Below are 14,983 nucleotides of genomic sequence, written 5' to 3'. Positions count from 1 at the left end.
ATTTCCCCATTTCTGCCCCCGTTGCAGGGAAATTTCCCCACTTCTTGCCTCCGTTGCTAGGGAAATTTCCCCAATTCTTGCCCCGTTGCTAGGGAAATTTTCCCCACTCATTGCCCCCGTTGCTAGGGAAATTTCCCCCACTTCTTGCCCCCGTTGCTAGGGAAATTTCCCACAATTCTATCACCCCGTTGCTAGGGAATTTTCCCCACTTCTTGCCCCGTTGCTGGGACGTTTTCCCCAATCCTTCCCGTTGTTGCTGGGAAATTTCCCCAATTCTTGCCCCCGTTGCTAGGGATATTTTCCCCTCCTTGCTTCCGTTGCTAGGGAAATTTCCCCACTTCTTGCCCCCGTTGCTAGGGAAATTTTCCCCAATTCTTGCCCCCGTTGCTAGGGAAATTTTCCCACTTCTGCCCCCGTTGCTGGGGAAATTTCCCCACTTCTTGCCCCCGTTGCTAGGGGAATTTCCCCTGATTCTTGCCCCGTTGCTGGGAAATTTTCCCCACTCCTTGCCCCCGTTGCTAGGGATTTCCCCACTTCTTGCCCCGTTGCTAGGGAAATTTTCCCCAATTCTTGCCCCGTTGCTGGGGAAATTTTCCCCACTTCTTGCCCCGTTGCTGGGAAATTTCCCCCCACTCTTGCCCCGTTGCTGGGAAATTTCCCCCTTCTTGCCCCCCCCTTGTTGCTGGGAAATTTCCCCCACTTCTTGCCCCCCGTTGCTGGGAATTTTCCCCACTTCTTGCCCCGTTGCTGGGGGAATTTCCCCACTTCTTCTTGCCCCCGTTGCTGGGAAATTTTCCCCCCTTCTTGCCCCCGTTGCTAGGGAATTTTCCCCACTTCTTCCCCCGTTGCTAGGGAAATTTCCCCACTTCTTGCCCCCGTTGCTGGGAGATTTTCCCCACTTTGCCCCCGTTGCTGGGGAAATTTCCCCACTTCTTCCCCCGTTGCTGGGGAATTTTCCCCACTTCTTGCCCCGTTGCTAGGGAATTTCCCCACTCCTTGCCCCGTTGCTAGGGAAATTTCCCCATTCTTCTTGCCCCCGTTGCTAGGGAAATTTTCCCCACTTCTTGCCCCCGTTGCTAGGGAAATTTTCCCAATTCATTCCCCCCGTTGCTAGGGAAATTTCCCCACTTCTTGCCCCCGTTGCTAGGGAAATTTCCCCACTTCTTGCCCCCCGTTGCTGGGGGATTTTCCCCACTTCTTGCCCCCGTTGCTGGGAAATTTCCCCACTTCTTGCCCCCCGTTGCTGGGAAATTTCCCCCACTTCTTGCCCCGTTGCTAGGGAAATTTTCCCCACTTCTTGCCCCCGTTGCTGGGAATTGCCCCCACTTCTTGCCCCGTTGCTGGGAAATTTCCCCACTTCTTGCCCCCGTTGCTGGGAGATTTTCCCTTCTTTCTTGTTGCTGGGAAATGTTGCTTGCCCCGTTGCTGGGAATTTCCCCACTTCTTTTCCCCCGTTGCTGGGAAATTTCCCCAATTCTCTCCCCCCGTTGCTAGGGAAATTTTCCCCACTTCTTGCCCCCCGTTGCTGGGAAATTTCCCCACTTCTTTCCCCGTTGCTGGGAAATTTCCCCACTTCTTGCCCCGTTGCTGGGAATTTTCCCCACTTCTTGCCCCGTTGCTGGGAAATTTCCCCTTCTTGTCCCCCGTTGCTGGGAAATTTTCCCCACTTCTTGCCCCGTTGCTGGGAAATTTCCCCACTTCTTGCCCCCGTTGCTGGGAGAATTTTCCCCACTTCTTGCCCCGTTGCTGCTGGAAATTTCCCCTGAAATTTTCCCCCCCTTGTTGCTGGGAGATTTCCCCACTTCTTGCCCCCGTTGCTGGGAAATTTCCCCACTTCTTGCCCCCCGTTGCTGGGAAATTTCCCCACTTCTTGCCCCCGTTGCTAGGGAATTTTTTCCCCGTTGCACTGATTCTTGCCCCGTTGCTGGGGAATTTTCCCCACTTCTTGCCCCCCGTTGCTGGGAATTTCCCCACTTCTTGCCCCCGTTGCTGGGAAATTTCCCCCTTCTTGTTGCTGGGAAATTTCCCCCGTTGTTGCTGGGAAATTTTCCCCACTTCTTGCCCCCGTTGCTGGGAAATTTCCCCACTTCTTGCCCCCGTTGCTGGGGAAATTTCCCCACTTCTTGCCCCCGTTGCTGGGAAATTTCCCCACTTCTTGCCCCGTTGCTGGGAAATTTCCCCCCACTTCTTGCCCCCGTTGCTGGGATTTTCCCCCTTCTGCCCCCTGTTGCTGGGAAATTTCCCCACTTCTTGCCCCCGTTGCTAGGGAATTTTCCCAATTCTTGCCCCGTTGCTGGGGAATTTCCCCACTTCTTGCCCCCCGTTGCTGGGAAAATTTCCCCACTTCTTGTCCCCGTTGCTGGGAAATTTCCCCCCCTTGTTGTTGCTGGGAATTTTCCCCACTTCTTGCCCCCGTTGCTGGGAAATTTCCCCACTTCTTCCCCGTTGCTGGGAAATTTCCCCACCCCTTGTGCCCCGTTGCTGGGGAAATTTCCCCCACTTCTTGCCCCGTTGCTGGGAAATTTTCCCCACTTCTTGCCCCGTTGCTGGGAAATTTTCCCCCTGTCCCCGTTGCTGGGAAATTTCCCCTATCCCCCCGTTGCTGGGAATATTTCCCCACTTCTTGGAAATTTCCCCCCCGTTGCTGGGGAAATTTCCCCATTCTTGCCCCGTTGCTGGGGAATTTTCCCCACTTCTTCCCCCGTTGCTGGGAAATTTTCCCCACTTCTTGCCCCGTTGCTGGGGAAATTTCCCCACTTCTTGCCCCGTTGCTGGGAAAATTTCCCCACTTCTTGCCCCCGTTGCTGGGAATTTTCCCCCTTGCTTTCCCCCCCGTTGCTGGGAAATTTCCCCACTTCTTGCCCCGTTGCTGGGAAATTTTCCCCACTTCTTGCCCCCGTTGCTGGGAAATTTCCCCACTTCTATCCCCCGTTGCTGGGAGATTTTCCCCACTTCTTGCCCCTGTTGCTAGGGAAATTTCCCCACTTCTTGCCCCCGTTGCTGGGAAATTTCCCCACTTCTTGCCCCCGTTGCTGGGAAATTTCCCCACTTCCCCCCGTTGCTGGGAAATTTCCCACTTTTGCCGTCCGTTGCTGGGAAATTTCCCCCACTTTGTCCCCGTTGCTGGGGAATTTTCCCCACTTCTTGCCCCGTTGCTGGGGAAATTTCCCCACTTCTTGCCCCGTTGCTGGGAAATTTCCCCACTTCTTTTCCCCGTTGCTGGGAAATTTTCCCCACTTCTTGCCCCGTTGCTGGGAAATTTTCCCCACTTCTTGCCCCCGTTGCTGGGGAAATTTCCCCACTTCTTGCCCCCGTTGCTGGGAGATTTCCCCACTTCTTGCCCCGTTGCTGGGAAATTTCCCCACTTCTTGCCCCCGTTGCTGGGAAATTTCCCCACTTCTTGCCCCCGTTGCTGGGAAACTTTTCCCCGTTGCTTCTTGCCCCCGTTGCTGGGAAATTTCCCCACTTCTTGCCCCCCGTTGCTGGGGAAATTTCCCCACTTCTTGCCCCGTTGCTGGGGATTTTCCCCACTTCTTGCCCCGTTGCTGGGAAATTTCCCCACTTCTTGCCCCGTTGCTGGGGAATTTCCCCCTTCTTGCCCCTGTTGCTGGGGAATTTTCCCCACTTCTTTCCCCCGTTGCTGGGAAATTTCCCCACTTCTTGCCCCGTTGCTGGGAAATTTCCCCACTTCTTCCCCCGTTGCTGGGGAATTTCCCCACTTCTTGCCCCCGTTGCTGGGAAATTTCCCCACTTCTTGCCCCCCCGTTGCTGGGAATTTTCCCCACTTCTTGCCCCCCGTTGCTGGGGAAATTTCCCCAATTCTTGCCCCGTTGCTGGGAAATTTCCCCACTTCTTCCCCCCGTTGCTGGGGAATTTTCCCCACTTCTTGCCCCGTTGCTGGGGAAATTTCCCCACTTCTTTCCCCCGTTGCTGGGAATTTTCCCCACTTCTTGCCCCCGTTGCTGGGAAATTTCCCCACTTCTTGCCCCGTTGCTGGGAAATTTCCCCCCACTTCTTGCCCCCCGTTGCTGGGAAATTTTCTTGCCCCCCTCTCTTGCCCCCGTTGCTGGGAAATTTCCCCACTTCTATCCCCCCGTTGCTGGGAAATTTTCCCCACTTCTTGCCCCGTTGCTGGGAAATTTCCCCAACTTCTTGCCCCGTTGCTGGGGAATTTTTCCCCACTTCTTGCCCCCGTTGCTGGGAAATTTTCCCCAATTCTTTTCCCCGTTGCTGGGGGGAATTTTTCCCCACCCCCCCTCCTTGCCCCGTTGCTGGGAAATTTCCCCACTTCTTGCCCCCCCCGTTGCTGGGAAATTTCCCCACTTCTTGCCCCGTTGCTGGGAAATTTCCCCACTTCTTGCCCCGTTGCTGGGAGATTTTCCCCACTTCTTGCCCCCGTTGCTGGGGAATTTCCCCACTTCTTGCCCCCGTTGCTGGGGAATTTTTCCCCCACTTCTTGCCCCCGTTGCTGGGAAATTTCCCCACTTCTTGCCCCCGTTGCTGGGGAATTTCCCCACTTCTTGCCCCCCGTTGCTGGGAAATTTCCCCACTTCTTGCCCCCGTTGCTGGGAAATTTCCCACTTCTTGCCCCGTTGCTGGGAAATTTCCCCACTTCTTGCCCCGTTGCTGGGAGATTTCCCCACTCCCCTTTCCCCCGTTGCTGGGGAAATTTCCCCACTTCTTGCCCCCGTTGCTGGGGAATTTCCCCACTTCTTCCCCCCGTTGCTGGGGAAATTTCCCCACTTCTTGCCCCCGTTGCTGGGAAATTTCCCCACTTCTTGCCCCCGTTGCTGGGGGATTTTCCCACTTCTTTCCCCCGTTGCTGGGGAAATTTTCCCCACTTCTTGCCCCCCGTTGCTAGGGAAATTTTCCCCCCGTTCTTGTCCCCCCCCGTTGCTGGGAAATTTTCCCCACTTCTTGCCCCGTTGCTGGGGAATTTCCCCCTTCTTCCCCCCCCGTTGCTGGGAAATTTTCCCCCCACTTCTTGCCCCCGTTGCTGGGAAATTTTCCCCACTTCTTTCCCCGTTGCTAGGGAATTTCCCCACTTCTTGCCCCGTTGCTGGGAAATTTTCCCCACTTCTTGCCCCCGTTGCTAGGGAATTTTTCCCTGGGAAACCCCACTCTTGCCCCCGTTGCTGGGAAATTTTCCCCTTCTTTTCCCCGTTGCTGGGAATTTTCCCCACTTCTTGCCCCGTTGCTGGGAAATTTCCCCACTTCTTGCCCCCCGTTGCTGGGAAATTTTCCCCACTTCTTGCCCCGTTGCTGGGAAATTTTCCCCACTTCTTGCCCCGTTGCTGGGAAATTTTCCCCACTTCTTGCCCCCCGTTGCTGGGAAATTTCCCCACTTCTTTCCCCGTTGCTGGGGAAATTTCCCCACTTCTTTCCCCCCGTTGCTGGGGAAATTTTCCCCGTTGCTGGGAAATTTCCTTCTTGCCCCGTTGCTGGGAAATTTCCCCCCACTTCTTGCCCCGTTGCTGGGGAAATTTCCCCACTTCTTGCCCCCGTTGCTGGGAAATTTCCCCACTTCCCCGTTGCTGGGAACCCGTTGCTTCCCTCTTTGTTTGGGAGATTCCCCATTCCCCCGTTGCTGGGGAAATTTCCCCAATTCTTGCCCCGTTGCTGGGGAATTTCCCCACTTCTATCCCCCCGTTGCTGGGGATTTTCCCCACTTCTTGCCCCCGTTGCTGGGGATTTCCCCAATTCTTGCCCCGTTGCTGGGAAATTTCCCCACTTCTTCCCCCCGTTGCTGGGGAAATTTCCCCACTTCTTGCCCCCGTTGCTGGGAAATTTCTTCCCCCGTTGCTGGGGAAATTTCCCCACTTCTTGCCCCCGTTGCTGGGAAATTTCCCCCTTCTTGCCCCCGTTGCTTGCCCCCTGTTGCTGGGAAATTTCCCCCACTTCTTGCCCCGTTGCTGGGAAATTTCCCCACTTCTTGCCCCGTTGCTGGGGAATTTTCCCCACTTCTTCCTTGCCCCCGTTGCTGGGAAATTTTCCCCCTTCTTGCCCCGTTGCTGGGAGATTTTCCCCACTTCTTGCCCCCGTTGCTGGGGAAATTTCCCCAATTCTTGAAATTTCCCCTGATTCCCCCGTTGCTGGGAAATTTCCCCACTTCTTTCCCCGTTGCTGGGAAATTTTCTCCCTTCTTGTTTCCCCGTTGCTGGGAAATTTTCCCCACTTCTTGCCCCCGTTGCTGGGGAAATTTCCCCACTTCTATCCCCGTTGCTGGGGAAATTTCCCCCACTTCTTGCCCCGTTGCTGGGAAATTTCCCCCTTCTGCTCCCCGTTGCTTCCCAAATTTCCCCACTTCTTGCCCCTCGTTGCTTGGGAAATTTCCCCACTTCTTGCCCCGTTGCTGGGAAATTTCCCCAATTCTGTCCCCCCGTTGCTGGGAATTTTCCCACTTCTTGCCCCCGTTGCTGGGGAACTTTCTCCCCCCGTTGCTGGGGAAATTTTCCCACTTCTTGCCCCGTTGCTGGGAATTTCCCCACTTCTTGCCCCGTTGCTGGGAAATTTCCCCACTTCTTCCCCCCGTTGCTGGGAAATTTTCCCCACTTCTTGCCCTCGTTGCTAGGGAAATTTTCCCCACTTCTTGCCCCGTTGCTGGGAAATTTCCCCACTTCTGCCCCCCGTTGCTGGGAAATTTCCCCACTTCTTGCCCCCCGTTGCTGGGAAATTTCCCCACTTCTTGCCCCCGTTGCTAGGGAAATTTTCCCCACTTCTTGCCCCCGTTGCTAGGGAAATTTCCCCACTTCTTGCCCCCGTTGCTAGGGAAATTTTCCCCACTTCTTCCCCCCGTTGCTGGGGAATTTTTCCCACGTTTCTTTCCCCTTGCCCCGTTGCTGGGAAATTTTCCCCACTTCTTGCCCCGTTGCTGGGGAAATTTCCCCACTTCTTGCTCCCCGTTGCTGGGGAATTTTCCCACTTCTTGCCCCGTTGCTGGGAAATTTTCCCCACTTCTTGCCCCATCTCCCCGTTGCTAGGGAAATTTCCCCCTTCTTGCCCCCGTTGCTGGGGAATTTTCCCCCTTCTTGCCCCCGTTGCTGGGAAATTTCCCCACTTCTTGCCCCCCGTTGCTGGGAAATTTCCCCAATTCTTCCCCCGTTGCTAGGGAAATTTCCCCACTTCTTGCCCCCGTTGCTGGGGAATTTCCCCCACTCCTTCCCCCCCCGTTGCTGGGAAATTTCCCCACTTCCCTTGCCCCGTTGCTGGGGATTTTCCCCACTTCTTGCCCCGTTGCTGGGAAATTTTCCCCACTTCTTGCCCCCGTTGCTAGGGAAATTTCCCCACTTCTTGCCCCCGTTGCTGGGGAAATTTCCCCACTTCTTGCCCCCGTTGCTAGGGAAATTTTCCCCACTTCTTGCCCCCGTTGCTGGGAGATTTCCCCACTTCTTGCCCCCCGTTGCTGGGAGATTTTCCCCACTTCTTGCCCCCGTTGCTGGGAAATTTCCCCACTTCTTGCCCCCGTTGCTGGGGAAATTTCCCCACTTCTTGCCCCGTTGCTGGGGAATTTCCCCACTTCTTGCCCCGTTGCTGGGAAATTTCCCCACTTCTTCCCCCCGTTGCTGGGGAATTTCCCCACTTCTTGCCCCCGTTGCTGGGAAATTTTCCCCACTTCTTTTTCCCCCGTTGCTGGGAAATTTCCCCACTTCTTGCTTCCCCCGTTGCTGGGAGATTTTCCCCCCCTTCTTCCCCCCGTTGCTGGGAAATTTTCCCCACTTCTTGCCCCTTGTTGCGTTGCTGGGAAATTTTCCCCAATTCTTGCCCCGTTGCTGGGAGATTTTCCCCCCTTCTTGCCCCCCGTTGCTGGGGAAATTTCCCCATTCTTCTTCCCCCGTTGCTGGGAAATTTCCCCACTTCTTGCCCCCGTTGGGAAATTTCCCCTCTTCTCTCCCCGTTGCTGGGGAAATTTCCCCACTTCTTGCCCCGTTGCTAGGGAAATTTCCCCACTTCTTGCCCCGTTGCGTTTGGAAATTTTCCCCACTTCTTGGTTGAAATTTCCCCACTTCTTCCCCACGTTGCTGGGAAATTTTCCCCCTTCTTCTTGCCCCCGTTGCTGGGAAATTTCCCCACTTCTTGCCCCCGTTGCTGGGGAATTTTCCCCACTTCTTGCCCCCGTTGCTGGGAAATTTCCCTACTTCTGTCCCCGTTGCTGGGAAATTTCCCACTTCTTGCCCCCCGTTGCTGGGAGAATTTCCCCAATTCTTCCCCCCGTTGCTGGGAAATTTTCCCCACTTCTTGCCCCGTTGCTGGGAAATTTCCCCACTTCTTGCCCCGTTGCTGGGAAATTTCCCCACTTCTTGCCCCGTTGCTGGGAAATTTCCCCACTTCTTCTTGCCCCGTTGCTGGGAATTTTCCCCACTTTTCTTGCCCCGTTGCTGGGAAATTTTCCCACTTCTTGCCCCCGTTGCTGGGGAAATTTTCCCCTTGCCCCGTTGCTGGGAGATTTTTCTTGCCCCCGTTTTTTCCCCACTTCTTGCCCCGTTGCTGGGGAGATTTCCCCACTTCTGTCCCCCGTTGCTGGGAAATTTCCCCAATTCACTTCCCCCCGTTGCTGGGAAATTTTCCCCACTTTTGCCCCGTTGCTGGGAAATTTCCCCAATTCTTGCCCCCGTTGCTGGGAAATTTCCCCACTTCTTGCCCCCGTTGCTGGAAAATTTCCCCACTTCTTGCCCCCCGTTGCTGGGGAAATTTCCCCACTTCTTGCCCCCGTTGCTGGGAAATTTCCCCACTTCTTGCCCCCGTTGCTGGGAAATTTTCCCCACTTCTTTCCCCCCGTTGCTGGGAAATTTCCCCACTTCTTGCCCCGTTGCTGGAGAATTTCCCCCACTTCTTGCCCCCGTTGCTGGGGAATTTCCCCACTTCTTGCCCCGTTGCTGGGGAAATTTCCCCACTTCTTGCCCCGTTGCTGGGAAATTTTCCCCACTTCTTGCCCCGTTGCTGGGAAATTTCCCCCACTGGGAGATTTCTTGCCCCGTTGCTGGGGAAATTTCCCCACTTCTTCCCCCCGTTGCTGGGAAATTTCCCCACTCCTTCCCCCCGTTGCTGGGGAATTTTCCCCACTTCTTGCCCCCCCCGTTGCTGGGGAATTTCCCCACTTCTTGCCCCGTTGCTGGGGAAATTTCCCCCGTTCTGGGAAATTTTGCCCCGTTGCTGGGAATTTTCCCCACTTCTTGCCCCCGTTGCTGGGAAATTTCCCCACTTCTTGCCCCGTTGCTGGGAAATTTTCCCCCCTTCTTGCCCCCTTCGTTGCGTTGGGAAATTTCCCCAATTCTTGCCCCGTTGCTGGGAATTTCCCCACTTCTTGCCCCCGTTGCTGGGAAAATTTCCCCACTTCTTGCCCCGTTGCTGGGGAAATTTCCCCACTTCTTGCCCCCGTTGCTGGGAAATTTCCCCACTTCTTGCCCCTCGTTGCTGGGAAATTTCCCCACTTCTTGCCCCCGTTGCTGGGAAATTTCCCCACTTCTTGCCCCCGTTGCTGGGGAAATTTCCCCCTTCTTGCCCCGTTGCTGGGGAAATTTTCCCCACTTCTTGCTGGGAAATTTCCCCGTTGCTGGGAAATTTCCCCACTTCTTGCCCCCGTTGCTGGGAAATTCCCCACTTCTTGCCCCGTTGCTGGGGAAATTTCCCCCTGGGAATTTCCCCTTCTTGCCCCGTTGCTGGGAGATTTCCCCACTTCTTGCCCCCCGTTGCTGGGAAATTTTCCCCACTTCTTGCCCCCGTTGCTGGGAATTTTCCCCGTTGCTGGGAGATTTTCCCCTTCTTGCCCCCGTTGCTGGGGAATTTTCCCCACTTCTTGCCCCCGTTGCTGGGAAATTTCCCCACTTCTTGCCCCCCGTTGCTGGGAAATTTTCCCACTTCTTGCCCCGTTGCTGGGGAAATTTCCCCACTTCTTCCCCCGTTGCTGGGGAATTTTCCCCACTTCTTGCTCCCCGTTGCTGGGAAATTTCCCCACTTCTTGCCCCCGTTGCTGGGGAAATTTTCCCCACTTCTTGCCCCGTTGCTAGGGAAATTTTCCCCAATTCTTGCCCCCGTTGCTAGGGAAATTTCCCCACTTCTTGCCCCCGTTGCTGGGAGAAATTTCCCCACTTCTTGCCCCCGTTGCTGGGAATTTCCCCCATTCTTTCTTGCCCCTCGTTGCTGGGAATTTCCCCACTCTTTCCCCGTTGCTGGGAAATTTCCCCAATTCTTGCCCCCCCCCGTTGCTGGGAAATTTCCCCACTTCTTGCCCCGTTGCTGGGAATTTCCCCACTTCTTGCCCCCCGTTGCTGGGAAATTTCCCCATTCTTCTTGCCCCGTTGCTGGGGAATTTTCCCCACTTCCTTGCCCCGTTGCTGGGAGATTTTCCCCACTTCTTGCCCCCCTCGTTGCTGCCCCGGGAAATTTTCCCCCACTTCTTGCCCCCGTTGCTGGGAAATTTTCCCCACTTCTTGCCCCCGTTGCTGGGAAATTTCCCCACTTCTTGCCCCGTTGCTGGGGAATTTTCCCCACTTCTTGCCCCCGTTGCTGGGAAATTTCCCTACTTCTTCTTGCCCCGTTGCTGGGAAATTGCCCCCTTCTTTCCCCCTTCGTTGCTGGGAATTTTCCTTGCACCTTGCCCCCGTTGCCCCGTTGGGAAATTTTCCACACTTCTTGCCCCCGTTGCTGGAGAATTTCCCCCTTCTTGCCCCCGTTGCTGGGAAATTTCCCCACTTCTTTCCCCCGTTGCTGGGAAATTTTCCCCACTTCTTGCCCCGTGTTGCTGGGGAATTTTTGCCCCGTTGCTGGGAATTTTCTTGCTTCCCCCGTTGCTGGGAGAATTTCCCCAATTCTTGCCCCTCGTTGCTGGAGATTTCCCCACTTCTTGCCCCGTTGCTGGGAAATTTCCCCACTTCTTGCCCCGTTGCTGGGAATTTTCCCACTTCTTGCCCCGTTGCTGGGAAATTTCCCCAATTCTTTCCCCGTTGCTGGGAATTTTCCCCACTTCTTGCCCCCCGTTGCTGGGAAATTTCCCCACTTCTTGCCCCGTTGCTGGGGAAATTTTGCCCCCTGGGATATTTTCCCCTTTCTGTCCCCCGTTGCTGGGAAATTTCCCCACTTCTTGCCCCGTTGCTGGGAAATTTCCCCAATTCTTGCCCCGTTGCTGGGGGAATTTCCCCCCCGTTGCTGGGAAATTTCCCCACTTCTTTCCCCCGTTGCTGGGGGAATTTCCCCACTTCTTGCCCCCCGTTGCTGGGGGATTTTCCCCACTTCTTGCCCCCGTTGCTGGGGAATTTCCCCACTTCTGGCCCCCCGTTGCTGGGAAATTTTCCCCACTTCTTGCCCCGTTGCTGGGGAATTTCCCCTTCTTCTTGAAATTTCCCCCGTTGCTGGGGAATTTTCCCCTCTTCTTCCCCCCGTTGCTGGGAAATTTCCCCACTTCTTGCCCCGTTGCTAGGAAATTTCCCCATTCTTGCCCCGTTGCTGAGATTTCCCCAATTCTTTGCGTTGCTGGGCTGGAAATTTCCCCACTTCTTGCCCCGTTGCTGGGGAGATTTTCCCCCTTCTTGCCCCCGTTGCTGGGAAATTTCCCCTTCTTGCCAATTCTTTCCCCGCCCCGTTGCTGGGAAATTTCCCCACTTCTTGCCCCGTTGCTGAATTTCCCCAAATTTCCCCTGGGAATTTCTTCCCCCCGTTGCTGCTGGAAATTTCCCCACTTCTTGCCCCCCGTTGCTGGGGAAATTTTCCCAACTTCTTGCCCCGTTGCTGGGAAATTTCCCCACTTCTTGCCCCGTTGCTGGGGAAAGATTTTCCACAATTCTTGCCCCCCGTTGCTGGGAATTTTCCCCACTTCTTTCCCCCCGTTGCTGGGGAGATTTCCCCTCTTCTTGCCCCGTTGCTGGGAAATTTCCCCACTTCTTGCCCCCCGTTGCTGGGAGAGATTCTTGCCCCCTCCTTCTTGCTTGCCCCGTTGCTGGGAAATTTCCCCAATTCTTGCCCCGTTGCTGGGGAATTTCCCCACACTTGCCTTTTGTTGCGTTGGGGAATTTTCCCCCTTCTTCCCCCCCCGTTGCTGGGAGATTTCCCCACTTCTTGCCCCGTTGCTGGGGAATTTCCCCAATTCTTCCCCCGTTGCTGGGAAAATTTCCCCACTTCTTGCCCCCCGTTGCTGGGAAATTTTCCCCAATTCTTCTGCCCCGTTGCTGGGAAATTTCCCCACTTCTATCCCCCCGTTGCTGGGGAATTTTCCCCACTTCTTGCCCCGTTGCTGGGAAATTTTCCCCACTTCTTGCCCCGTTGCTGGGAAATTTTCCCCAATTCTTGCCCCCGTTGCTGGGAAATTTCCCCACTTCTGCCCCGTTGCTGCTGGGAGAATTTCCCCACTTCTTGCCCCCGTTGCTGGGAAATTTCCCCACTTCTTGCCCCGTTGCTGGGAAATTTCCCCCCTTCTTCCCCCCGTTGCTGGGAATTTTCCCCACTTCTTGCCCCGTTGCTGGGGAGATTTTCCCTCTTCGTTTGCCCCCGTTGCTGGGAAATTTTCCCCACTTCTTTGAATTTCCCCCCCGTTGCTGGGAAAATTTCCCCACTTCTTGCCCCCGTTGCTGGGAAATTTTCCCCACTTCTTGCCCCCCCGTTGCTGGGAAAATTTCCCCAATTCTTGCCCCGTTGCCCCCCCCGTTGAAATTTTCCCCAATTTCCCCCCCCCGTTGTTGGGAATTTCCCCTTCTTGCCCCCGTTGCTGGGAAATTTCCCCTTCTTGCCCCGTTGCTGGGAAATTTTCCCCACTTCTTGCCCCCGTTGCTGGGGAATTTTCCCGTTCTTCTTGCCCCGTTGCTGGGAGATTTTCCCCAATTCTTGCCCCGTTGCTGGGAAATTTTCCACAAATTTCCCCACTTCCGTTGCTGGGAATTTTCCCCACTTCTTGCCCCGTTGCTGGGAGATTTCCCCACTTCTTGCCCCGTTGCTGGGAATTTCCCCCTCTTCTTTCCCCCGTTGCTGGGAAATTTCCCCACTTCTTGCCCCCGTTGCTGGGGATTTTTCCCCCCTTCTTGCTGGATTTCCCCGTTGCTGGGGAATTTTTCCCACTTTTTGCCCCCCGTTGCTGGGAATTTTCCCCACTTCTTCCCCCCGTTGCTGGGAGATTTTCCCCAATTCTTCTTTGCCCCGTTGCTGGGAAATTTTCCCCACTTCTTCCCCCGTTGCTGGGATATTTTCCCATTCTTGCCCCGTTGCTGGGAAATTTCCCCCACTTCTTGCCCCCCGTTGCTGGGAAATTTCCCCACTTCTTCTTGGGAAATTTCCCCAATTCCCCCGTTGCTGGGAATTTTCCCCATTCTTTCCCCCGTTGCTGGGGGATTTCCCCAATTTGCCCCTGCTGGGGAAATTCTTCTCCCCCGTTGCTGGGAAATTTCCCCACTTCTTGCCCCCGTTGCTGGGAAATTTCCCCAATTCTTGTCCCCCGTTGCTGGGGAATTTCCCCCACTTCTTGCCCCTTCGTTGCTAGGGAAATTTCCCCAACTTCTTGCCCCGTTGCTGGGGAATTTCCCCAATTCTTGCCCCCCAATTCTTGCCCCGTTGCTGGGAAATTTCCCCTGGGAGAATTTTCTTGCCCCGTTGCTGGGAAATTTCCCCACTTCTTGCCCCGTTGCTGGGAAATTTCCCCCCTTGCCCTTCTTGCTGGGGAATTTCCCCCCTTGTTGCTGGGAAATTTCCCCATTCTTTCCCCCGTTGCTGGGGAATTTTCCCCACTTCTTGCCCCGTTGCTGGGAAATTTTCCTTCTGCTTGCCCCGTTGCTGGGAAATTTCCCACAATTCTTGCCCCGTTGCTGGGAAATTTCCCCACTTCTTGCCCCAGTTGCTGGGATTTTCCCCACTTCTTGCCCCGTTGCTGGGAATTTTCCCCACTTCTTGCCCCCGTTGCTGGGAAATTTCCCCAATTCTTGCCCCGTTGCTGGGAAATTTCCCCACTTCTATGCCCCCGTTGCTGGAAATTTCCCTTCTTCTTGCCCCGTTGCTGGAAATTTCCCCACTTCTTGCCCCCGTTGCTGGGGAAATTTTCCCCACTTCTTGCCCCGTTGCTGGGGAGCGTTTTCCCCACTCCTTGCCCCCCGTTGCTGGGAGATTTCCCCAATTCTTGCCCCGTTGCTGGGAAATTTTCCCCTATTCTGCCCCCCGTTGCTGGGAAATTTCCCCCACTTCTTTCCCCGTTTCCTGGGGAATTTGCTGGGAATTTTCCTTGCCTTCGTTGCTGGGATTTTTCCCTCCTTGCCCCGTTGCTGGAGATTTCCCCCACTTCTTGCCCCCGTTGCTGGGGAGATTTTCCCCACTTCTTGCCCCCGTTGCTGGGAGATTTCCATTCTTCTTGCCCCGTTGCTGGGGAAATTTCCCAATTTGCCCCCCGTTGCTGGGAAATTTCCCCACTTCTTGCCCCGTTGCTGGGAAATTTCCCCACTTCTTGCCCCGTTGCTGGGAATTTTCCCCAGATTCTTGCCCCGTTGCTGGGGAAATTTCCCCAATTCTTGCCCCGTTGCTGGAGAAATTTTCCGTTGCTGGAAATTTCCACACTTCTTGCCCCGTTGCTGGGATTTCCCCAATTCTTGCCCCCTGGGAAATTTTCTTGCCCCCGTTGCTGGGAAATTTCCCCAATTCTTGCCCCCGTTGCTGGGAAATTTTCCACCTTCTATTCCCCCCGTTGCTGGGGAAATTTTCCCACTTCTTGCCCCCGTTGCTGGGATAATTTCCCCACTTCTTTGCCCCTGGGAATTCCCCACTTTGCTGGGAGATTTCCCCAATTCTTGCCCCCGTTGCTGGGAGATTTTCTTGCCCCCGTTGCTGGTGATTTCCCCAATTCTATCCCCGTTGCTGGGAAATTTTCCCAATTCTTGCCCCGTTGCTGGAGAAATTTCCCCAATTCTTGCCCCGTTGCTGGGGAAATTTCCCCACTCCTTGCCCTCGTTGCTGGGGAGAATTTCCCCACTTCTTGCCCCCGTTGCTGGGAAATTTCCGCCCACTTCTTGCCCCCGTTGCT

Source organism: Tachypleus tridentatus, unplaced genomic scaffold (genome assembly GCF_004210375.1).
Source record: "Tachypleus tridentatus isolate NWPU-2018 unplaced genomic scaffold, ASM421037v1 Hic_cluster_2, whole genome shotgun sequence".
Lineage (NCBI taxonomy): Eukaryota > Metazoa > Arthropoda > Merostomata > Xiphosura > Limulidae > Tachypleus > Tachypleus tridentatus.
The sequence above is the reverse complement of the archived record's forward strand: the minus strand, read 5'-3'. Positions refer to the sequence as shown.